The sequence below is a fragment of the Protopterus annectens genome, chromosome 2.part1 (assembly GCF_019279795.1).
Source record: "Protopterus annectens isolate FY-2018-M chromosome 2.part1, PAN1.0, whole genome shotgun sequence".
NCBI classification, from domain to species: domain Eukaryota; kingdom Metazoa; phylum Chordata; order Ceratodontiformes; family Protopteridae; genus Protopterus; species Protopterus annectens.
Window position 1 is genome coordinate 261,613,650 of NC_056729.1, and position 25,981 is coordinate 261,639,630.

Genomic DNA, 25,981 nt, shown 5'->3' on the forward strand with positions numbered 1-25,981 from the left:
GTTAGCTTTCACCGCCACCTTAGATTAGTTCTCTGTGCCTCTGTCCAGCAGAGCCACTGAAGTGAACCCCGGGGTAAACTTTCTGTTTCCCATCCACTCGTCAAGGTTTATCTTAAAGAGTGTTAGTGAGGAGCTCTGCCTAATGTAGATTGCAATCTTGTTCCAGAGCATGGGAAGTCTTTGGGACAGGAATCTATGCCTCCAGCACATCCTATTTATTGTTGTGGTGAGGTTTATATCCCTAGAGCGTGTGGATCGAGGGGATGTGGTTTTCTTTAGGTGGAGCATGTCCATCAATTCTGGGTTGGACATGGCCTTGTACGTCAGGCAGAGATCACCTCTGAGTAAGCGGTATGCAATTGAGTACAGCTGGAGTTTCTTCAGTCGAGCTGCATAAGACAACTGTTTGAGGCCAGTAATCCTCTTGGTGAGGTACTTCTGTGGTCTTTCCAGCTGTTGTAGGTGTCTTGTAAAGTACATCCCAAATGGGTCGCTGTATTCTATGATGAGTCTGATGAGCGATGTGTAGAGGGGCACAATGACCTCTTTTGATCTGGATGCAAACCCTTTTGTGATTAGGTGGGCCACATAGAAGGATTTTCTAACCACTTTGGCAATGTGATTATCAAAGGAGAGATTGCTATCTACTTGGGTCCCCAGATCCCTTATTACGTCTTCCATATTTAGGGGGCTATCACCTATGTGTAGTTTGTGGGTACATTGTTTTTTCTAAAGGGATGACTATGCATTTTTTAGCAATTAGCTTGAGTCCATGGTTTTGACACCGGGTATCCGTCTCAGTGAGACCCATTTGGAGGATGTCTGTGTCAGCCGGAGAGTCAATTATAGCCCCTAGTTTAAAGTCGTCTGCGAACTTGGTAAGCCATAGCCCTCCTGTGCTTGCCTGTACCTCTGAGAAGTATATGCCGAGCAGGAGGGGTCCTAGGACTGAGCCCTGAGGAACGCCATTTGTAATCAGTTTAGAGTCAGACCTAGCTCTCGCAACTCTTACCATGTGGGTTCTGCCTGTGAGCCAGTTGGCAACCCATCTCATGATGTAGAGGTTTATGTTCAGGCTGGTGAGCTTGTCTATAATACCAGAATGGGGAATTGTGTCAAAGGCCTTTGCAAGGTCTAGGTAGGCTGTGTGGACCACATTTCCCTCATCTATAGCCTTGGTAACTGTCTCAAAGAAGTCCACCAGGTTTAGGAGGCATGATCTTCCTTAACAAAGCCGAACTGGGTAGGGTCCAGTGTTTGGAGGTTCCCAATGTCATGTCTGTTAATGAGATCCATGATGATGCGCTCCATAGCCTTGCAGACCAAGCTAGTCAGACTTATAGGGCAATAGTTCCTGGGGTATGTTGTGGCTCCAGCTTTGTGGAGCAGAATAACCACTGCTGTGCACCACTCTATGGGCACATAGCCTGTGGAGAGGCAGAGTTTGAACAGTGTGTTTAGGTAAGGGGTTAGTTCATCTTTCAGCTCGTGTAGGGCACAGGCTGGGACACTGTCTGGTCCCACTAATGCTGTGTTTTTGGCTTTGGAGAGGGCTGTTTTAACCTGAGTGTCTGTGATTTCAGGGGTACTAATTTCTTCTGGTATGGTTATGGGCCCTTTTGGGGGTGAGAGGGGGGTGAAGTTTGCACTGAACCTGTCTGCCAGGATGTTGGTGATATTGGTTGGTTCAGTGTATTTTGTGCCATTCTGCACTATCTCTGATCTGAGAATTGCCACTTAGATTCTTGACATAGCTAAATAATGTCTTGTGGTTATCTTTGGAGTCCTTGACAATTATTCTTTTGAAGCTAGCCTTGGATGATTTTATGAGGGATCGTAGTTTCTTGCTGATACTGATCAGGGATGTCTTCCCTTCTTGGGATTTTACTCTTTTCTGTACTAGTTTACTCCTTCTATTGTACAGCTTGTTTATGGCAGGGGTCCACCAGACTGGTTTTCTTTTCTTGGAGGAGTGAGTCTTGGTTTTGCTTGGGATAGCATCATCCATGTATTCTTGTAGGTGCCTGTAGAGTGCATTAGTAAAGGATTTTGCAGCTTGGGCAGCGTTATCCTTTAGCATGGGGGATTTGAAACTTTCCACCTCGGTCTTAAGTAACGTGAAGTTTGCTTTTGAAAAGTTTTTCACAGTGGTTTCTTTGACTGTGAGGGGGACGGAATGTGGATATCCAGAGTGATTAGTTTATGATCAGATCTAACAAGCGAGGGGTTGACCTCCGGTGTGGAACATTGGTTTCCCATGTTGGTGATGACCAGGTCCAATATGTTGTCACCTCTGGAGGTGATGTTGACCAGTTGATCCAGGGCATTTGAGTTTATAAATTCTAGGAAATTTTGGGCAAGGGAGTTAGTACTTGAGTAGTTTTCCCAGTTAATGTTTGGGTAAGTGAAATCACCTAATATCAAGGTGTTTGGTAGGACCTTTATGTTTCCCCAGTGTTTCCAGAAATGCGGAAGGGAGGTCCTGGGTCATGATGGGTGATCTGTAGCAAGCTACAATTTGAATTGCTGTTCTGCCCATTGTTAGTTGCACGTGGATGATCTCTGAAACATCGTGCTGTGCCACTAACCTGGAGGTGTGGGTATCCTTGATGAATATGTATACGCCCCCACCTTTTATATTTCGGTCTGGGTTTTGTGGCCGAAATGTATGGTATGAGTTGTAGCTTGGTAGTACTGTGGTGCTCTCTGGAGCCTTAAACCAGGTTTCTGTTACTGCATATATATCGATTTTCTCCATGCTGAGGAGTGCCTCGAGTGTGTGCATTTTGAGGTTTAGACTTCTGGCATTGAGTAGCATTACCCTCAGTTTTTTGTTACCTTTGCTATTTACGGCAGTGGGTTTGTCTTTTGAGCCTTGCCTAAAATATTCACTATGGGGGTGGCAAGAGCCTTGGCCAGTATTCGAAAGCCTAAGAGTGACATATGCAAGCCTTCACTAGTGAAGTAGCGTGGCTTGTCGAGCATGTCATCCCAGGCTGACAGACACTGGATCCCCTTTGAATGACACCAGAAGCTTAGCCAATTGTTGAAATTGATCATTTTTTCTTTATACCGTGGTATCATTCTTGGTGAGGGCAGGATGCTACTCAGGGTCAGGGTCATACCTGCCTGGGCTACGTGATCAGAGAGCTCTTCCATGTCTCTTTTCATGTAGTTCAGGGAGATATGGCTCAGGTCATTCACACCAACATGGACAATGACAGAGTCGTATTTGTACTTGTTCTGGAGTAACCTGAGTGCTTGTGTTATGTGGCGGATCCTGGCACCTGATAGGCAGCTAACAGTAACCTTCTCCTTGTTCAGCCTAGTGAGTGGGACGTCAGTGTGCCTGACTATAGAGTCACCTATTACTAGTGTGGTGGGTATGTTATTTTGCCTTAAGGGCTGTGATTGCATGGCACACTGGTTTTGTGAAGTATGCATTTCGTGGTTTGTGTTGGGGGGTGGAGGTTGCTTGGATGTCTGCTTTGGAGGTCTCCGTTGCTTTTGCAGATTTTTATTTAGAGCCTCCGAGTATGTTTTCGTATATTTATGTGTGTTTTTTTGCTGGTGCTGGTTTCATAGGTCTATGTGAGACTGGTGGTGTGATGCCAGTAATTCCCTTCTCCTCTTGACTGTCTGGTCTAGTCTTGGGTTGAGAGAGCTTAGCCTCCAGTTTGGCTGTATAATTGCATCTCTCGCATGTATTAATGTTTGGTGGTAGGAGTAGAGGGTTGTCTGTGTACATGAGGCAGTTGTAACATTGCCTCAAATGCCAAGATTCACCAGTTGGACCAGAGAGTACACCTGAAACTGCCCTTTGGACATGCCTGGATAGGTACAGTGAGCTGTTTTACTGATTGGCTGTCAAGGGAGAATAGAGAGCCTTGCCCTTCTCTACAGTATCCCCCTATACTAGTTTAGTGCTAAGGTTTATTAGTGCTTGCTATGGGTTTTGAGCAAGTTCCGGGCTTAGAAGTGAATGGTTTGAGTGCTTAAGTTGTAAGTTTGTCTAGTTCCATGGGAAAAATTGAAGAGTAGACTTTGTGGAGCCGAGAATAGTTATACCCTGGCTAGCCGGCGCTGCCCAGCACGCAAAACCGTGCTAATGCAGGTTTTATAGCATGGAAATTAAAGAGATAGAAATTAGCCCAAAATGGGCAATAAACTACTAATTTCTCTGCTGAAACCACTCCTCCAGGGACAGCTCAAAGCTCCCCTCTCTCAAGGGTGAACAGAGAAACTTCCTTCTATCCAAGTAAGATATGGGCAAACACAGAAACTTGTAACACAGCCCTGAATTCAGCACTAACCTGAAAACTGGACTATACTAGCTTAGAAAGGCGGGAAGACAAGTATATATTTTTTCTTTTTTTCAGTAAATAAAGCAAATACAATCAAAAAAGCACATTAAATGCACAGAAATGGCTATCACACTTGAGTGTGTAGCCTACAACAGTTAAACAGGTAATTTAAACACAAAAACAACTTTGTTAAAGTGCAAACAGTAAAATAAGTACAATATGTAGTTGAAACAAGCTTTTTAAATCACAGAAACTCTAAAAAATCAGCTTTTTAGGTGGAATTAGCTAAAGGCAGCAAGAAAATGCAGAAAATTATACTTAATCACTCCGAAGTCTCTCTTTTGTCTTTCTGCTGCTGTAGAACTCTGCAGGGCACCAGGCAGGAGCTTGCTGAGCTGTATGCAAGTACAAAAACCTTGCAAATGTGGGTTTTATAGCAGGGAAATGAAAGAGATAAGAAATTAGCCCAAAATGGCCAATAAACTACTAATTTCTGGGCTGAAACCACTCCTCCAGGGACAGATAGGCTGCTCAAAGCTCCCCTCTCTCACAGGTGAACAGAAAAGTTCTAGCTCAGAGTCTGCCTGTAATACCACATAGACTGCATACAACAACTTTGTTGATCTGTCATTTCCAACCTGTTTGCTAATATAGTCCATCACCAGTATGAACAGCAGTGGGCTCAGAGCTGAACCCTGGTGTACACCCACTTCCACTGGGAACCCCCCTGTACTGTACATACTTGAGTCATTTGGTCCTTGTACATAGCCTGCGCTAATTCTACCAATATTTCTGGGACTTCAAACCACTGCAGTACTGCCCAGATCAGCTTTCTTGGGACCTTGTCATATGCTTTCTCCAAGTCTAGGAATGCCTAGTGGACCATCTCTTTATCTCTAGCTTCTTCTCAAGTATCTGTCTCACTGCAAACATCAGGTCAATTGTTCTGCATTCTGATCTGAATCCAAACTGCTCATCTCCCATCTTGCATTCTACTACTCTGTATATCCATTTATCAATCACCCTCTCCAGAACTTTCATGCAATGTGATAGGAGTTTGATGCCATTGTACTGCCCACAGTTGTGGATGTCCCCTTTGTTCTTGTACACTAGCACAAACATGCTTATTCTCCAGTCTTTTCTGATATGCCTTTCTCTCCACACTGCTATTAGTACCCTTAGGAGCCATTTCTCTCCTATGTCACCCAGCATCTTTAGCATATCTGTTGTGATCTCACCTGAGCCTACTGCTTTCCCTGACTTCATCTTCCTTAGTGCTGTTCTGACTTCTCCTAGGGTGGGCTTCTCTTCTTCTCTCATTGTAGGCTGTTTCTGGGGCAGTACAGCTTCTGTGTTTTTTTTTTTTCATTCAGAAGCTGCTGGAAATACTCCTTCCATCTGCCTTTGATGTCCTGTGGACTGGTGACCAGGTTGTTGCTGGCATCCCTTATGAAGGGTGTCTGACTATCTTCTTTATATTTCAGTCTTTGCCTTGCAACCTGATATAGCTCTTTGTGCCACTTACTGAGTCACTTTCCAGAAGTTGGTAGAGTGCCTCTGATGCCCTATTATTTGCTATTGCAACTTCTTTCTTAGGTTCTTTCTTAGCCAAACAGTAGTCCTTCCTAGCCTGGTCAGTCTTTTCTATCTCCCACTTCTTCCTGCACTCCTTCTTTCTTTTGATGTCTTCCTGGAATGTTGCTTTCCACCACCAGCCTTATGTACCTTATTTCCATACCGGGCTTGGCCACATATCTTTTCTGTGGTCCTAACACATGCTGATTTATGCACTGCCATTCTTGTTCAACTCCATGTATTTCTTCCTTTCTTGGGGTGCTAGAGCCCTGAGTAATTCTTTGAACTGTTGTACTTTCTCTCCAGTCAACTTTCATCTTCAGCCTGGTCTCTGTTGACCTTAGAGCCTTCTCTGACCACTGCTTGCAGCTGATTGTGGCAATTAGTGATATATGCTGTGGGCCGACTGTTTCACTGAGGATGACTTTGCAATCATGGATTCTACCCCCGTCCCTTTTCCTTAGTAGGAGGAAGTCTACCTGAGTTGCATGTTGACTACTCTTGTATGTGATTTTGTGACTGTCTCTCTTTCTAAACCATGTGTTGGCCACTATCAAGCCATTTGCCAGACAGAAGTCTAAAATGGCTTCTCCTTCTTTATTCCTGTTGTCCCACCCATGTGGACACAGGCAGTCCTCATATCTTGTTCTTTCTGTCCCGATATGTGCATTCAAGTCACCCATTATCAACACCAATTCATGTTGTCCTGTTTTGTCTAGTAGGCCCTGCAACTGCTGTTTGAATGCATTATTTTCCTCATTATCACAACCCCGCTGTGGGGCATAGGCTGAGATTATGAATACTATCTTATGATTATACTGGAGTCTGATTGCCATGCATCTGTCATTAATTCTGATGATATCCCTCACTGCCTATTGAAGCCTCTCTCTCAACACAGTTCCTACACCATTTCTAGCCAGCCCCCCCACCTGAGTAGTAGAGTCTGTATCCCAAGCCAAGTGGCTTGGCTGCACTGCCCTTCCATCTCATCTCTTGGACACATAGGATGTCTAGCCTCCTCTGTATCATCATGTCATCCACTCCAAAGCTGCATCCTGTCAGAAAAACCTACATTAAATGTAGTGATTCTCAGTTCATGTTTGGCAGGTTGGTTGGTTTTACCTTGAGCTTTCACTCGAGCTATCCTGGGTAACCCAGGCTGGGCAACTAGACACTGGCTGACCAGTAGCTTATTGACCCAGGGCTGCTGGGCTTTATGGCAGGGACACACTGGCCAATAGGGGCACATATACACCTCTCACCATTAGCAAGGGTCCCTGACATGGGTTAGAGTAGTCTGGATCCTCAACCCACTTATCACCAGAAACTACTCATGCCCATTTTTGGCAACATTAGTCAACATGACCGAATCACCTAGAGCCATATTTTACAAAATACTTACATATTTACAAATATTTACATATGTACAAACACATATTCCTAATTTCCTATACAGTAATGCTAAATTTTCATCCTTATTAGACCCCCCACTCCTTTTTTCATAACTGCCATCTGATTTTAATTAATTGTTGCCAAAAATCCATTTAACATTAAATATAATTTAATTTATTCTTTCATTCCATATAACCCATATTACATAAAAGTAACTGTTTATCTATTCTTTTAACATATTCTTTACTTCTTTTCTTATAATATCCATATTTAATCATACCCATGCCTACTTTCCCACTTATTTTATAACTTTAAAAATCTTCTTTAGTTTCCCCATAACTTTTTTACTCTTTACATTTCAAAAACACATGTTCCATAGTTTCTTCTTCTTGACAATGTAAACATATTCTATCACTTTTCTTTTTATGTGGCATATTTAATTTTACTTGCAATTTATCTATTACCAGTCTCCACAAAAAAATATTGACATTCTACTTTCTTTTTTTTTTCAAAACAGGTTTATTGTTTTAACATATAAGAGAAATATCATAACAATTTTATACAAGTAATTAAAAATAGGTATTATTATAATATTCAACAAAACAACTAAAGTATTTACAAAGACATCCACTACAATCAGATCAATTAATTAAACTAAAATACCATGCTATTGAAATTAAATTTTTTTAACAAATTTTGTAAATTATCCCATACAATATAATAAGATGTTTTTCTATTTGTTCTTGTCCTAATTGTGTTTATTTCCATATGGCACACTATATTCATAACATTTTTAAATTCATTGAATGAAGGAGGTGTATCTGAAATCCAATTTCTAGTTATTATTTTCCTAGCCACTGCTAGAATAGACCATAACAAGGGAAGCTTAACCTTTTTAACACTTTGAGGTACAGGTGTGTTGAATAATATAAGAGATTTAGAAATAATGAAATTATCTGTAAAAAGAGCCTGCAAAACTTCATTAATTGACTTCCAGTATTCTTTCAATTGTATACAGTCATAAAACATATGAGCCCAGTCAGCATTAATTTCTACATTACATCTCTTACATAAATTATCTTTATTATTTATTTTATTCATCATCAAAGGTGTATAAAAAGATCTATGTAAAAATTTCCATGTATAAAGTCTCCAGACAATGGAAGACGTAGTTCGATAAGCAGATTCCAATATATATTGTTTATCTTGTTGATTTGGTGGGTCCCCATTAATAGAAGTGAAATAATTCCAGTATGAATCTACACTGTAAAAGTTTCTTGTCTGATAATTTTATGTATGTATGAAAGTTTACCTTTATCAGAAACTTTATGTTGTAAATTTAATATCAAGTAATCAATCAGTGTTGGAATAGATTCTTTAACTGTTATAGACATTAGATCTATTTTATTAATGAGATGTTGTCTAAAGGTCTGAACCTCTAACCAGCAAGTTTCTCTTAGATCAAATTCTTGTTTTAAGAAATCTAGATTTTTAACTTTATTATCAGATATCAACTGATACCAGTACTTTAGATCATTATCTATAGTTAAATGAGTTCCTTCAGAAGTAGATGACAAAAGCATACCCTGAGTATACATTAGAGGGAATACAATAAAATTCCATTCCCTATACTTAGGGTGCATGAATATAAAGTTACGATAACTAATAATAATATTTAATGGGTAACAAACCATATGTTTAGGTGTAATAGGTGAAGTACAAAATTCCTTTAGTAACCATAACATGGAGTTATTTACAATCATATTTTTATGTGTTAAGGAGATTTTCATGAAGTGCATACTAATTAGCTCCCAATAATCTTTCCATTTTGTGACATATGACTGATCTATTAATAAAGTAATAACTTTTACAATAGAAGAGATAGTATATAAATTAAAGTCTGGAAAAGAAATACCCCTTGAGACCAGCTATTAGTATGTTTCTTTAATGCAATCCTAGGTCTATTAGGTGCCCATAGGAAATTTAACATTAGTGTATTCAGTTTCTTGATAATTATTTTTGTAGGTGGAAGTATTATTGATTGTATTAAGTATAAAATATTGGGGAATATTATCATTTTAATAATTGTAAGTCTCTCCTCCATAGTAAAAACATATTATTCCAGGTATTAAAAGATTTTGTATATTAAGAAAACAGGTATTATAATTATTATATATAATAGATTTAATATATTTAGATAGTATTATACCTAAATAAGTTATCTGACCTGAATTGGGTACATATTTAGTAAAATCACTAATGAGAATATTTTTTCGTGTATATATAGGTAGTATTTTAGTTTTTTCTTCATTGAATATTAAACCAGAAATACTTTTAAAATTCATAATTTTATCAAATAGAGACTGCATAGAAGAATTAGATCCTGCTGATGTAATTAGAACATCATCTGCGAAAAGTTGAATTTTGGATGTTCTATTTTCATCTATTTCAAAACCCTCTATGTCAGTACTGTTTCTGATCAAATTAGCCCAAGGCTCCATTACTAAAGTGAATAATAGTGGAGAAAGTGGACATCCTTGTTTTGTACCTTTAAGAATGGGTATTTTTTGTGAAACATATGTTCCTACCTTAATATAAGCCAACGTTCCTTTGTATAAATGCTCAATTAGATTTACAAATGCATCTGAGAAGTTTGTGCACTTCATTAAGGTAGAGAGATAGTCCCAACTTACTGAATCAAATTCTGAACTTATATCAAGACTAATACGTGTTAAATCTTTCTTTTTCCTATTTGCAAAATCTATTAATGTTAAAGTTCTTCTTATATTATCAAAAGTATTTCTATTTACAATGAAGCCTGTTTGATCTATATCTATAATGCCGGGAATGATTGTTTTCAATCTATCAGCAAAGATACTCATAAACATTTTATAATCAACATTAAGTAATGAGATGGGCCGATATGAAGTACATCTAGTTGGATCTTTATTAGGTTTTAAAATTGGCGAAATAAATGTATATTGCCAAGATGGGGGTGTTATTAACTCAGTTTGGGCCAAAATAAAAACCTTATGTATTAATGAATATGTACTTTTAGAAAGGATTTTATATATCTCTGGTATAATACCATCATAGGTTCATAGGTTCATAGGTTCATACTAGGCTATCTGCCCAAGGGCATTTATAAGCCTAGCCCATAGTTATTTGGCTTTCACCACCCCTTTAGTTTGAATAAAACTATGCCTATTATTTTGCTGTGCCTCTGTCAAGCAGTGACGCTGAAGTAATCCCTGGGGTATATCTGTGATCCCCCATCCATTGGTCAAGATTCCTCTTGAACAAGGCCAGCGAGGTGCCACTTCCATTGCATCTACTGTTCTGTTTAAACAAAAACTTAGAATTTACCTTAAAAGCCACTGGATGTGTCCCTGCTCTAATCCTGACTAAAGTAATTTGCTCCATCTAATCCATCTCTCTCTCCCTACTTTTCTTTCCATCCTGCTTCCTCTCTTTTTCTTTCTATCTCTACCTCTGTGAAGTCCTCCTCTTCATCTATCCTCCTTATGGCTAGAAATCTCTTCCACACTAGTATTTCTCTTTATTCTTGCTCTCTCATTTTTCGCTGCTTCTCTCTCGTTGATCTTTGAGCTCTCTTCTTGGTATTAAAACATGTTAGTTTATTCATCTGGATGTTACTTTTTCCCTAGATTGTCAATTTCCTCTTCTTTCTTTTGACAACTTTCTGTCATTTCTCTTGCCCTGCTCTTACTCTTACTATTCTTGTTTTTAGAAATAGGTAAAAATGTGTATTATGATTTATTTTTTGTGCTTAAAATGTATTTCCTTTTTTAAATGTGGAGCTTTTCTCCCCGGGCCTCTGCTGAAAATGGAAATATATCCAGTTGGACTAGCCCGGTCAACAAATGTAAAATAAATAAAATAAATAAATAAATAAACATGTACCGGGATTTTGTTCCACAGCATAGGGAGTCTCTGGGTGATGAATCTGTCCCTCCAGCACGTTCTATTAATAACCGTGTCAAGGTTTAAGTCTCCCGCCCTTGTGGTTCTGAGGGATCTAGATTTTTTGAGGTAAAGCATATTCATCAAATCAGGGTTTGACATGGCCTTATATGTCAGGCACAGGTCACCTCTGAGCAAGCAGTATGAGACTGAATAGAGCTGGAGTTCTTTCAGTCGGGCAGCATAAGACATATTTTTGAGACCCTTTATCCTTTTGGTGAGGAACTTTTGGGGCCTTTCCAGCTGCTGCAGGTGTCGGGTCAGATACATTCGAATGGGGCATTGTACTCAATCATAGGTCTAATGAGTGATGAGTACAGGGGACGATGACCTCCCTTGATCTAGATGTGAATCCCTTCATGATCAGGTGGGCAATGTAGAAGGTTTTCCTAACTACTTTAGCAACATGAGTGTCAAACGAAAGGCTACTGTCAACCTGGGTCCCCAGATCCCTGATGACTTCTTCTGTGCTCAGTGGATTGCCACCTATATGGTAGCTAGGGGTAACCTTGTTTTTCCCGAAGGGTATGACTATGCATTTCTTGGCATTTAACTTTAGGCCATGGCTCTGGCACCAGTTATCCGTTTCTGTGAGGCCCTTCTGAAGGATATCTGTGTCAGATGTGTTTTCGACTTTGGCGCCCAGTTTGCAGTCATCTGTAAACTTTGTCAGCCATAACCCTCCTGTGTTTGCTTGTACTTCAGAAAAGTAGATGCCGAACAAGAGTGGACCCAGGACTGAGCCCTGTGGGACACCAGAGATATATAAAATCCTTTCTAAAAGTACATATTCATTAATACATAAGGTTTTTATTTTGGCCCAAACTGAGTTAATAACCCCCCCATCTTGGCATTACCCGGTGCTTTGTTTGATTTAAGCTTATTTATTTGTGTAATAACTTCTGTATATGAAATACTCTTGTCCAATAGTTTAATCTGTTGCTTATTAAGCTTTTTATTCATGTTTGTGGTTATAAACTCCTTTATTTTATCTTTAGGTTCCATGTTAATGTTATTATGGTTAATTTTGTGAAAGTGATTTCTAAATTCATCTAGTATTTCTGGTATACTAGAAACATTCTTCTTTTTCCTTAGAGAAAAGATTTCTTTGATATGGTTTTGTTTATTCAACCTTTTTGTTTTATTTTTAAGTCTATGTAAGTATTTGGGGGTTATTGAATAAGACAAACTTGTATTTCTCTAAAGTTATTTTAACTTTACGAGTTAAAATTTCTTTGTATTTCTCATTTAGTTTGTTTATTTCTTCAATAACTTTCTTGTCCATAATATTTTCTTTATTATTATGTTTATAAGAGTCTAATTTACTTTGAATATCTAACAATTCCTTATCCCAAGATTTCATTTTATTATTATACCATCTGATACTTTGTCCATATAGATATGATTTTAAGGCATCCCAAACATAAACAATGGAGACTTCAGGAGTATTATTTATGTCTAAAAAATGTTTTACTTATGAAAGTATATATTCTTTATAGTCTTTTAATTGAGTTAAGTATGCTGGTATCCTTTTGATCTGAACATTATGAGTATTTTTATCATGAATTCAAAAACAATTGAATTATGATCAGATATAGGACATGAAATGATTTTGGAATTAATTAAATCTGTTACCATCTGGTTAGAAATAAAGACCCTATCTATTTTTGAATAAGTTTTGTATCTGTTAGAAAAAAAGGTGTATGGTAATGACTTTGAATCTATCTGATTATTAATATCATTCAAATGATAAGAATTAGCAAAATCATTTAAATGTTTTGCATTAGATGTAATTCTTCTTTTCCCTATAGTGGTAGTATAACTTTCATGTAGTATACAATTAAAGTCACCAGCTAAAATAATATCTCCTATAGAGAATGATATGATCTTATCAAGATGATGTTTCACTGTATTAATACCAATTCCAGGTATCCAATATACATTAATTAAAGTGTAAGTCTTCCCATTAATTTGTATTGTAACCATACAAAACATTCCTTTGTCATCCTGATAAGACTTAATGATTTTAGGAATGGGCATACTTTTATTCCATAAAATAGCCACTCCTCTTTTTTCTGAGTGTGCTCTGAACTAACCAATACTGTATATTTGTTTGTGGCTAGTTTATCAATATCTTTTTTCAAGAGATGGGTTTCTTGCAGGAAGACTAAGTTGGCCTTATGTAAATTAATGTATCTTATTAGGCTTGCCCTTTTACATGGATTATTCAATCCATTAATGTTTAAAGAAATTCCTTTTAAAGATGTCATTTGGCATTTTTAAAACTTAAGAATCTTATGATCAAAATAACAAATAACAAGATAAGTAATGTTACATCTCCTCCTTTAGGTGTACCTTTAAATATAGCTGTATTTATTGAATCTCTTATGGGATTTTATAGGATTCAATTTTGTTTGTAGTGACAATGAATGTACAAAATATATTGTGGATGTCAAAACTATATACAAATAACAATGAACAAGTGAAAATAATGCAAGGATTAAACCTTGCATCCAGCCTGGAGTTATAAACTCCAACTTAGAGTAGTATTTACCACTCAAGTTAACTCCCTACCCTAAGCAGCAGTACCTCAGCTACCACCTTATCAATTTAATACTAGTTATATTTAACTGAGGTTAACAGTTTTCAATTCAATTATCTAGCAAGACAAGACTACACATTTGGTAAAACAGCATCATATAAACTAAAATAAACCTTTTTTTTTTTTTTTTTTTTTTAAAAACTGTTCATACTACTATATACATCCATGTAATATAAAACACTTGTATTCAAATAGTATTCAAATAATCTTGATGTTAGAAATCAAGAGGAGAGAAAATAAGTTCTAACATTCATTTAAATCAAAAACTTTGGCTAATATGATTCAGACATTACATATATTAAGATGCATCTATTTTCTGTCATGTAAATGCAATTAACAGCTTCCAAAAAACATTGAATTGCTTGTATATGAGCATTTACTCAAACTCATTATTGTCAATAGAATAAAGTATTGTATTCATAGAAATTGTTATAAATCATACTGCATAGTTATGCAGATTCTCAGAAACACTTATATACATACACACACACACACACACACACACACACATATATATATATATATATATATATATATATATATATATACACATACACACACACATACACACACACACACACACACATATATATATATATATATATATATATATATATATATACATACATACACACACACACACACACACACACACATATACATATACATATATATATACATATGCATATACACACACACACACACACACACACACACACACACACACACACACACACACATATATATATATATATATATATCTGATCTCACTGAGTTATGTCCTTACTGAGCACTATCTTACTTGCTGTCCCTACAATAAATCTGTCTGCTTTATACAAAATAATGCACAGCAAACACATTTTAGTAACCAGATTTTACAACCATGCTATACTACTGCTTTAAAATATATCACATGACAATTTCTTCCAGTATAGAGTTATAAAATTATTTATGTTTGTCAATCAGATGAATTAAATGAGTTATAGTAATGTATATGTTTGGAACATAAGTTTTTAACACAGATTATTAAGCTGCTGTGAAGTAGATTTTCAAAAACACTTGAATAAATGTTTCATTTTCTATGCCTTCTAAAATAAGACATTTACTTACTACAAGAAACTGTATCATTTAAACTCATTATAACTGACATATTTTATGAATTATAACATAGATATTTAAGTAATTATATAAAATAACTCACATTTAGATGTTAAAGATGTCATTTTCCTTCACATAGTCGCATTTGTATCATTTCTATTTCCTGGTAGAGTGTCATTGCTGAATCTGTGATGTGTCAGTGTGATATCTAGGTCAAAGGTGAGACTAGCTGCTTTCAGCTTCTCTGTGAGAATTCTGAGAGTTGAAGCTTTTGAAGTAGCTCATGGACACAGTGCATGAGACAGCCCACATCCCAGATTGTCTCTCTTAACATTTTGGCGGGAAACTTATTAAAAACTAGTGACAAACATTCATTTAGCAGTGTAAATGCATCTAAACATGACAAAACCTTCACAATGTATTTTACAGATTATTACAGCCTCTATGTAAGTGAAATTAAGCCCAAAATTATTAATAAGTAATAAAACTCAATATTTTTGTCCCAACTCAATTTTTATGCAAATCTTATTATTTACTGTGTCTATATGATCAAAAGCATTTCTATATATTAATAAAGAAAAGAAAAGAGAGTAGAAAGTAAAAGGGTGTAAGGCAGAAATAAAAAAATGTAAGAGAAAGCTATAAGAAGTATATACAATGAAATATTACTTACTGTTTATATTAATAGAGTTAAAAATAAAACATATTATTTACTATTATTTAGTTCTAATTATTATTAGTTAAAGCATGACAGATTATTTACAAACAAGCATAAGCAGTGTAATCAAGAAAGTATAATTAGGAATAGCATTTGAAGAACATATAAACTTTTTACAAGGAATAAATATGTTATTATTCTATTAATCATATTTTCATTACTCTTCTCTCCCTGCCTTCCCCCACCCTTCACCTACTACATAATCTAAATAGAATGTCATTGTTTAAACAAAGAAAAGAAGAAAAGGAGAAGAAAAAAAAAGATAAAGAAAAAAAATGTATCAAATTACTGACTTTACTTCTCCTTTTCAGAAAGAGAACAAGTTGAATCACAACTTGCCATTAAATCTCCAGATATTTTGACTAGTTATGAAACAAAACATTTCTTTGCACACAGAGAATAACTTTGATTAAATCTTTTTCAAAATATTTGTTGCTTCTTGGAAATGCAGGAACTATATTTAAAAAGATTAATAATGAAATAAAATGATGAGAGAGACAAAAAAACCTAGAACAAATCATTTGTTTTTTAGTCTCTTCTTCTTCTCTGAAGTCTTCCACGAAGTTTCAGTTGCCAGTCTCTTTAATGAAGGACTAGCCCATTCCATTTCTTCTATTTTATCCAAAATCTTATTTTTTTTGATAAACAGTAAAGCAGAGTCTAAGTCATCGAAAATTTTAGGACCATCAGAAAGGAAGATTTTAAGCTTGGCAGGAAACAGAAGGTATGTTTTAAACTGTGCTTTTTTAAGCTCCCTTATTAGTGGCAGAAAAACTTTTCTTTTAGCTATTACCATGGAAGAATAGTCATTGTCAAAACGCACAGTTGTCTCATTAATCTTAACAGGAGCTTTAGCCCAAGCAGATTTAAGAACCATCTCTTTATCAAAGATGATAGAAATCTAACTATAACTGATCTAGGATAGTTTTTGTTAGAGTTAGTATTAGCTATAGATCTATGTGCTCTTTCAATACCAAAAGAGAATGCTTCTGGTAAGTCTAAAGTTTTAGGGAGCCATGTTGTTAAAAAAGAAGTAATATTGTTACCTTCAATATTTTCTGGCAGTCCAAAAATCCTAATGTTATTGCGCCTAGATCTATTTTCCAGGTCATCCAGCTTTGTTTGTAAATGTGTATTTTGTTTCAGCAGAAACTCAATGTTGATTTCCTCTTCTTGTATTCTATTTCCATGTCATTCACAGCTTCTTCTATGCCTGTCATCTGGATCTTCTGTTGTTGCAGGTCTATATGTAACAAGTCTATTTGTTTTGTAGTTTTTTCTATGAAGGTGTCTATTTTAGTATCCATTTTATCCATCTTAGCAGTAAGTTGCTGGATTATAATTATCAGAGACTGAAGTTCTTTCTTGATGCTGGAGTCTTGAGAATTTGTCTTACTGGAACTCATTTCAGACTGATAAACTGACAGGAAAATTTCCAAAGTGATTTCTGACAGGAATATTGTTAAGATTTTCTTTCTTTTTTTAGATATAGTTCAAGAACTATATAAAACAAACATATTTAGAAAGAAAATTACTTCAAAAATTAATTTTTTAAGTAATTAATTCCTGTCAGTGTAATGAAATTGGTGGAGCTGAAGAAATCTGCTGCTATCCTGTGTTCATCCTTGGCCACGCCCCCCAACATTCTACTTTCTGATTACACCATTTGCTTCTTATTTTTATAGCTTTTAATTTTTTTCATTCGTTAGATTTTTCCATGGTTTTACAAAGTAATGTTTTATCATTACATTCTTATACCATACTTTTCTTTTTCTATATCATCAAGTTTTATTTTCCACAAAAATATTTTTACTTCATAGCATTCTGTTTCTTCATTTTGCATTAATTTTGCCTTTTACTCTTTTTTTACCATACCCTTAAGTTTATCATACTTACATTTATACAGTTTTACTACTAATGTTTCATCTTTGCAATTATCCATTTTAACACTTTGTACAAATTTAATGAAGCTGCATAGACCATTGGATTAATTAACCATAAAACTCCTTCTTCTTTATTTACTTACAAAACTCCTCTTTTTACTGGGTTTAATCCAGAACCCCGTAAAATGAAAACAACATATCTGCAATAACTCTGTTTCAGCATAAATACACTTGCTAAGTATGACATTTTCCCATTTGTACTGAATTTATCAAATAATCCTTTTTTTCTGAATGATAATTTATATGTTCTCCAGAAAAGAAATTTGCTTTATTTCTTCTTCTGTTTTTCCCATTGAATTCTACTTACATCTTTATTCCAAAATTTTATACTTAACACAGAATTTCATTCATTGTAAAATATATACCCTTGATCTTTACTGTATCACCTAAACTTTTACTTTTCTGTTTGTTTAAAGCAATCCCTAGCATCTCTAAACACTCATTTGTGCAAATTATTACTTCTTTTATCCAAATTTGTTTTTTTGCAATTATTATCATGTCATCTGCATATGTTAACATACCTGGCATTCTTATACCCTGCCTTCTTCATTTTATAAATGATTTCAAATACTATCATATTCATGACTAATGCAAAGAGTATAAAACTTAGTGAACATCCCTGTCTTACACTACTTTTCATATGTACATTCATGTTCAATGTTTAGGGTCATTGACATCATAACACCCACTATCAGAGCAGGAGATATTCACAATCACACGGAGTATAAGGAGACCAATTGGATGATTATTTTGACAGCCAATAGGGGCAGTGGCCTGAATGAACGGGCTTCTTTGAAGCCGTTGTTAAAAAAGCGTAGGGTCAGGAAATAGTATTTGATTTTATTGTGTATATATTGTATTGTTAGGTTTTAAATGTTTATTATTTTATATTTATGTATAGATGTTTATATGTTCCCTATGGTCTCTCTTCACACTGCCTTGTATTGTGTGTTTGTTATTATGGTAGTATGTTTTTAAGGGCTGATTGGTGACTAATTGGCACTCATCCATGATTGGAGGACCTGATGTTCAAATTCTTTTATATAAGATGTTTTTACTCTTGTGTTTATTGTTGGTCTGAGGAAGCTCTATGTGAAAGCACTTACCACTTTTTATGGTTCATTTATGGTTCATTCTGCTTCAAAAAATAGTTTTATGGTAAAGGATTCAGTGACTTTGTTTATCTCGGTGACTGTTTTTACCTTGGTCGCTCCTTTGTTGCTTTTACATTTTCCATATTTTATTCTTTTTGAGAGCAACGGAGCGTTTACCCGGTGGATTATTATATTTCTTTTGGTTTTCTTTCATATAATGTCTTGTCTTTGTCAAAGTACTTTCTATCATTATATTCTAAATCTTCCAATGCATTGTTATATGTTCTTTTATATTTTTCTTTCCCTACTTTTCTCACATCATATTGGCACTGTAAAAGCATTTTTTTATATTTTGCCTTAAATATCACTCACCATTCACACCAATTTTTATAAAATATTCTCATAGTAATATGATCTTTCCATAACTGTATTGCTAATCTCTTTCCTTCTTCATCCCATGCTTTCTCATGTATCTTTTTTATTCCTTTGCCTATTTTAATATATTCCTTGTTTTATTTTATCTTTAGCCATACTGCAAGATTATCAAAAAATCCTGTTTTAGCTACCTCCCCTTCTCCTATAATGAAATCTTCTGATACTATAAAATAATCTGTTTCAGTGCTATATATATATATATATATATCCCTTTTGTAAGTCCATGATTTTTTCTTACTCCCAAAGTCTTAATTTACCACATCTTATAACTTCTAACATTTTTTATCATATTTCCTTTCTTTTTACTCCTACCTCTTAAATCACAATTAAAGTCTCCTGTTATTATGATATTCATATTTATTACTACATAGTCTAAAATATGATGAAATAAGCTTTCCTTTTCTTTACAGTCAGTATAAACATGCAGTGTTATAACTCTGTAGACTTGCTCCTTCTATTTTAATCTACAATGGTTAATCTTCCCATTTTTGCTAAAGTTACATCTCATATCTTTACTGTAATTCTACAGAATGTGGCTATTCCAGAACATTTCTCATTTCCTAAATTCCAGATCATCTTTCCACTCCATAGTTTCTCTGTTTGTAATCTTTCTTCATTTGGTAAAAATCTTGTGTCCTCGTATATAATTACATCTACATCACATGCATTACACCACTTTAAAATTGCTATTATTCTTACTGTATTCTTAATACTATTCACATTTACAGAAAGCACTCTAAAATTTTCATTTTTCCTTTGATTCATGGTTTATAAATTCATAGCTAATTACAGGGCTATCTTTCTTAATAGGCCATTCAAAGCCTAAACAATTTCCTTCCCAAAGGTGTGAATCAAACACTATACTGTGGGTCTGTGAATCAAACACCTTAACCATTATACCAAACCCCAATCTTTAGCTGGATATATTCTTTTTCATCCATTTCCTTTCTTTTTTTTCTTTTGCATTTATCCCTTTAAATTTTCTTTTTTTTATTTTTTACACTTTAACCAATTGAATTCTGTTTTTTTCCCTTTTACTACCTCCTAGTTTATGTCTTCAACACTTATTTCAGAACCTTCTTCTATGTCCTCTTTACTGTTTTTCCTCATCCAATTTTTCGTCTATTTTACTTCTTCTAAAATTTCTTCTCTTTGTTCATTTTCTTCTCCTACATTTTATTTTTCCTTACTGTTATTTTCATATCTGCAGTCCATTCATAAATGGCCAATTTTGTTACATTTATAACATTTAAATTTACATTTTTTGCATCATGTCTCAATTCCCCACAAACATAACATTTTCTTTTGTCACGGTTACTTATCAACTGTCCTACTTTTCCACAAAGAAAGCATGTTTTGGATGGTCCCCACTTTTTTTACAAAACCCCTATTCTCCATATTTATCATGCTTGGTATATGTATAATTTTTTTCTCTTCCTATTTTTAACATAATATTACAATCCCAGCCATCAGTCAACAAACCCCTTCTGTCATAAAATTTCACATTGTCTAGTACTTCTTTACATAAAGTTTTCAAATGTCCTTTCAAAGTCTCTCTTTATATCTCTGTTCAAACTTGTACATGAATATTTTTTCTTTCCCTGTTAAATGCTTTTATTACATAAAGATTCCTTGTGTAACAGTCTTTCTTTTTTTCATATTCTACAAGAAATGTTCCATTGAAAAAACAGCCTCAAATATAATGTCACAAAATTTATGTTAATAACAATAAATGCTCTTAACTCATGTGTTTTTACAACCAAAGAAGCTATTAAATTGTCCCACACTTCATACCTGCCCATTCTTTGTCTTCTTTACTTTAAATCCTTATCAAATACTTCCATTTTTCATTTTCTTCTGCCTTATTTTCTGCCACATCCTTCTTTTGTATTTTCTCCATAATGTCCCCCCAGAAACATCTCCTTCATTTATGGCTCACTCTACACCACCATTTTCATCCTGCAACACTCCCATCTGAAGGGTTGTAATTATACTTCAGTCATTTACTGAGTCATGTCCATCTAACAGGTTTATTTTAAACATTTCCTCAGAATCCTGCACACATTTTTCGGTATTGATATTTGCTTTCTCCTTCATTTATTTCACTACTCTATCATTTCCTTTTTTCCCCATCAGCCTCCTTGTTTCTCTGGGATGCCTCTGTGCCTGGAATGAAGACAGGAATTGCTTCTCCAAAATGGGTCCCACTAACAACAATGACAAGTAGGGGAAGTTTCTGGATGTCTTGGTCAAATTTCCCCAAGCAGTATAAATACAACCTTGGGTATCCCCTAAAAAGAGGTCACTAGCCTAGTGGGACTAACCTGGTTAACAAGGGACAAAATAAAAAAATGATAAAACACATGTTGATGCAAAACCTGCTACTCAGTTAACATTTTAAGTGATTTAGTACTCTTCCTTGTTTTGCTGTTATCTGTCTCCAATTTTGCAGAACATCTCTGATTTTTCCTCAGATGTACACCCTGTTCTTGGACAAGTCACTTAACCAGACTACTTTTGGGTAACTGAAAATTTGGTAATTAATAAGCACCTCAATGGTCCCCTGAACTGCAAGCTTAGTAACTACCTATGAACCAGAGAACTTATGGTGCAAAGAAAGGCACCTGATTGTAGTAAATAAGAGCACCATTATATTTGCTTCCCTGTTTTGTTGAATGCTGACAGTGTGTTAATTATTTAGCTGTGAATAAATTGGACAGTACCGTGTCTATGACTTTAATGTTACTATTATAACTATGAATACATTCTTAATTAAGCTTGTCTTTTGCAGGCACACAGGTATGAAAATGCACTGTGCTTGGGCTACAACAGCTTGTCTAGCACTTATTGCGGATGCATAACGTTATTGTGAGTTGTTTTATGGCTTTTCCCTGTAGTACAGGGTTTGATTCCCTTAACTTTCATTTGTCTTCTATGTGACTCTGCCATGTTTCTTCAGTAAACAGTAGTCCTGAGTTGGTCCTGGAAAGGGATACATGTCTCATGGAATGTCCCGGGCTATAAGCAAATGCATTACACATTAGTCTTTTGAATTCCTACACCCTTCACATAGACACTAATTAGTGTTTCACTATATGCTATTTTTGTATGAATCACAGCAAGTGTCTAGGGGTTTAATTGGTTTGCAGATGCATTTTCACTAAATGTGAAAGGATATTGGCATGGCTGGTGGGTGCTGGAATCCTTACCATGTATAGGGCCCGCCACCCCATTTGTCTGCAATCTGACTCTGTCAAATCTGGAGGTGTATGATGTAACGATACAGCATTATTAGCAATTTAAGTAGGCCAGACCTGTACTGAGTGATGTCAGATGAGATAGCTATTCTTGATGACAGAGAATACATAGGGAAGTCAAAAACGTGATAAACATGTAATGCAAGAACACAAATGTACTTCAAAAAAGTATTATGCCGTATGCAGTAATATTTCTTATTTTTGTATGACTTGTGGGTTGTTCATGAAATGTTGCTGCAGCATTTATATTGTTTTTATTGTTTTGCTTTATTGATTGCTCTAAAGAATGAATTAATTCATTAATAGGCCAGGATTGTGTAATATATTCTAAACTTGTTGCGTTTTAGTGATATGTTTTTGCAGATCTTCTTTACAACATCCAGCAACTGTAAAGGGGATGATATTTGTCATGTCATATAGTCTGTATTATTTAGAGTGATGGTCAGAACTATTCATTATGCAGTTATTGTTGTGTATTATTGTGCTACAGTCTTCTCTATAACATCAGATTGTAAAGGATTTCAGTATTTTGTTAAAAAAAATGTTACTCTGGCAATTAGCACAGACACCTAAAGCCCCAGCTTCTACAGTTGTTTATATTCCAGTTTTGCTGCTATTCAAATCATCCACTTATCATTTACCTGCATTAACTGCATTCCAGTCCCTTTCTGTTTACTTTGCTACTGTTTTTCCCCATTGTTTGTCTGCCCCACCCCCAGTGAGACATTAAGCTAAAGTTTCTAAACTTTTGACCTACCTAGGGTCATTGACCTGTAGTTCAGTGGTAAAGGACTAGAACTCCAATATTGGTTTTATTAGAGTGGATCCCTCTTTAGCTAGCCTGCTTCTTGCAGCTTACATTTTCCCGAACCCAACTACTCTTACGCTGTTGTGGGTTTAAAAACTGCACCTCTGGCTTCTACCCCTTATTGTAATCTGACTTTCAAAGTCCCTCCCTCCCTCCCTTCTTTCATTGCTTTTGTCTGTTGTGATAGCTATTTAAGTACGTTTCCATACATTGTTTTCTATGTATCCATAGTATTGTGTGCCCACCCAGCAAACCAGCACTGGTCTTGAGTAAGCTTCTCTTATTACAAGCTATCTTTTTCTCATTTTCATAGAGCTCCCATCTTGTTTAGTTTACTTGCCAAGCACTGAGAGGGTTTAGAATTAATCCTGCTCTGTCCTTCGCAGAGCAAAGATTTGTTTTATTGTCTTACACTTCAGTTAACTGTTTTCAAGTGCTACTGCTTTATTTTTTGCCTTTTTTGTTGATTTTCTACTTTAAGTCATTTTAAAGGTCTCTAATACTTGAAACTGCTTTGTCTAGGTAGGATGTTTAAGTTGTCTTGTGGTAGCATTACACTTTTAAGCAATCCTTTTTGTTTGTTTTTTAACATTAAGAGGACTGGGATATTCCATCTAGTGGCAGTAGGTTGCAGCCTGGTCAGTCTGAGTTGGGAAGCACAGTGAGTGTAGTTGTTGTATTGACCAGAGGGATTAGAAGTCAGTTTCCTGTGTTTTATATGCCTGTGTACATTTTTCAAATTGGCACATCCACTGCTCACCACGTAGCAGTCCCCTGTATAGACACAGACAGTTAGAAACCAAAATTTACCTATAAAACCACCCTGAAACTGTACCGGTAACTCGGTGTGAGTAGAGTAACTACTTTGCACATTAGTTAGAACAGAGCAGCTAATTTGCACTTTGAGGAGCACTGGCCCTTGAATTTAGTATTATGTATCCTAGTCTAGTCACTAGTCCCAAAAGGACCCTTAGACAGCTATTAACCACTTGTGCACTACAGCCTAGTAGCTCACACAATAAAGGACCTGTCATCATGGACATGTACTTTCCCAATTTCCCCTCAGCCAGTTTGGTGCACATGGTAATATTGAGAAAATGTAACTACTGGCTAATATTTACTGGCAACCATCCAATCTTCAAAGAAACACTTGCAGTATGTGAGAAATGTGTATATATATATATATATATATATATATATATATATATATATATATATATATATATATATAATGTCTCTGGAGGAACACACATGCTAGTCCCACTACAAATAGTACCTACCCCACACATAGACTTACTTATGTTGAAACACTTAACTGAAATCTTCCCAAACACCAAAGAGCTCCTATACATTTCACTTGCAAAAACTATTTTCAGAAAACCCAAAAGGACTCAACAGAAACAGTACCTAGCACTGCACTTACAGCCACTTACAGTGAAGCCTCAACTACCAGGCCCATAAAGCAGGCCAAGACACTACCCAGAACTCTAGTCATAGGGGAATCAATTGTACAACATACTAATACCCCACTCACCAGGCTGAACAAGGCAGAAATAATGATCATTTGCCTATCGGGGCCAGGCTCCTCCAAGTTGCATATGCAATGAAGTCATTGTACCACAGGCAGCAGTATGATTCAGTCATAGTCCATGTAGGTGTAAATGATATGAGACGTACCTCCCTAGACTATATGAAGAGAGACATTACGGAGCTGTTGGACTATGTTTCACTGGATGATATGTCCCTAACATTGGGCAGCATTCTACTTTCCCCAAGGATGATGCCACAGTATGAACAGAAGATGACTGACTTTAATAATTATATTCATTTTTGGTGTCATTCTAGGGGGGATACAATATTTGTCAGTGTGGGAAGACATGGTTAACAAACCACGTTGTTTTGCCAAAGATGATCTACACCTATCCCCTCTAGGATTTCAAATATTGGCTAAAACATTGCCCAGTCCATGGCATCTTTTTTAGGTAAACCTTCCATCACTGCAAAATCTGTGCAAAGAAATCTAAAGGTGTTGCTTCTCAATGCCAGGAGTCTAAACAAGAAGCTCCTTTCCCTCCAACTTCTCCTCACCTTGGAAAATGCAGATATCTGTGCAGTTACTGAGACAGGGTTTAAAGCCACAGACAGTACCCCATCAGTGCAAGGCTTCAGTGCCTTCCACACATTTAAATAAGCAACTGCACAGGTAGAGACTAAAGGTGGAGCCGTCATGATGAGCATCAGTAACAGGCATTCCTCTAGCTTGCTTAAATAGGATGAAGCACTGGAGTTCCTCCATGTCCAGATTACCATACACAAAGTCCATGCCATATCCAAGCAAGCTATAGGTAACACTTTCTGTCCCATGAAACCCATAGATCATACTTAGACCTGTTGGTGACACTCATACTCATGGGAGACTTTAATTATCCCTTTATAAACTGGGGATATTACATAACCCTTTATTTACAGGTGAGGACATTCTTGGACTTTGTAAACACAAATCCCATGGACCAGTTAGTGCGTATGCCTACTAGAGGTACAAACATATTGGATCTGACACTCACAAATATGGCAGAATGCTGCCCCTCCCCAGTGCCATGACCACTATGATAATGTCAGACCACAAAGTGGTCTCCTTTGAAAGAAGAATCAATTTTGTAACCCCAGCAAATGTTGTAACAGTTAAAAACTACTCCAAGGCAAACTACATTTTATTAAGTGATAATCTGTCACATTTTCAAGCTCCCCCAAACCCAGACAACACAGCAGCC

At 35.9% G+C, this 25,981-nt stretch overlaps 1 protein-coding gene across 1 annotated transcript in view; it reads left to right on the top strand.

Moving 5' to 3' along the window:
- BANK1 (B cell scaffold protein with ankyrin repeats 1) overlaps positions 1-25,981 on the top strand; it is a 1,951,135-nt gene that overhangs the window by 573,526 nt on the left and 1,351,628 nt on the right. The window lies entirely within an intron of this gene.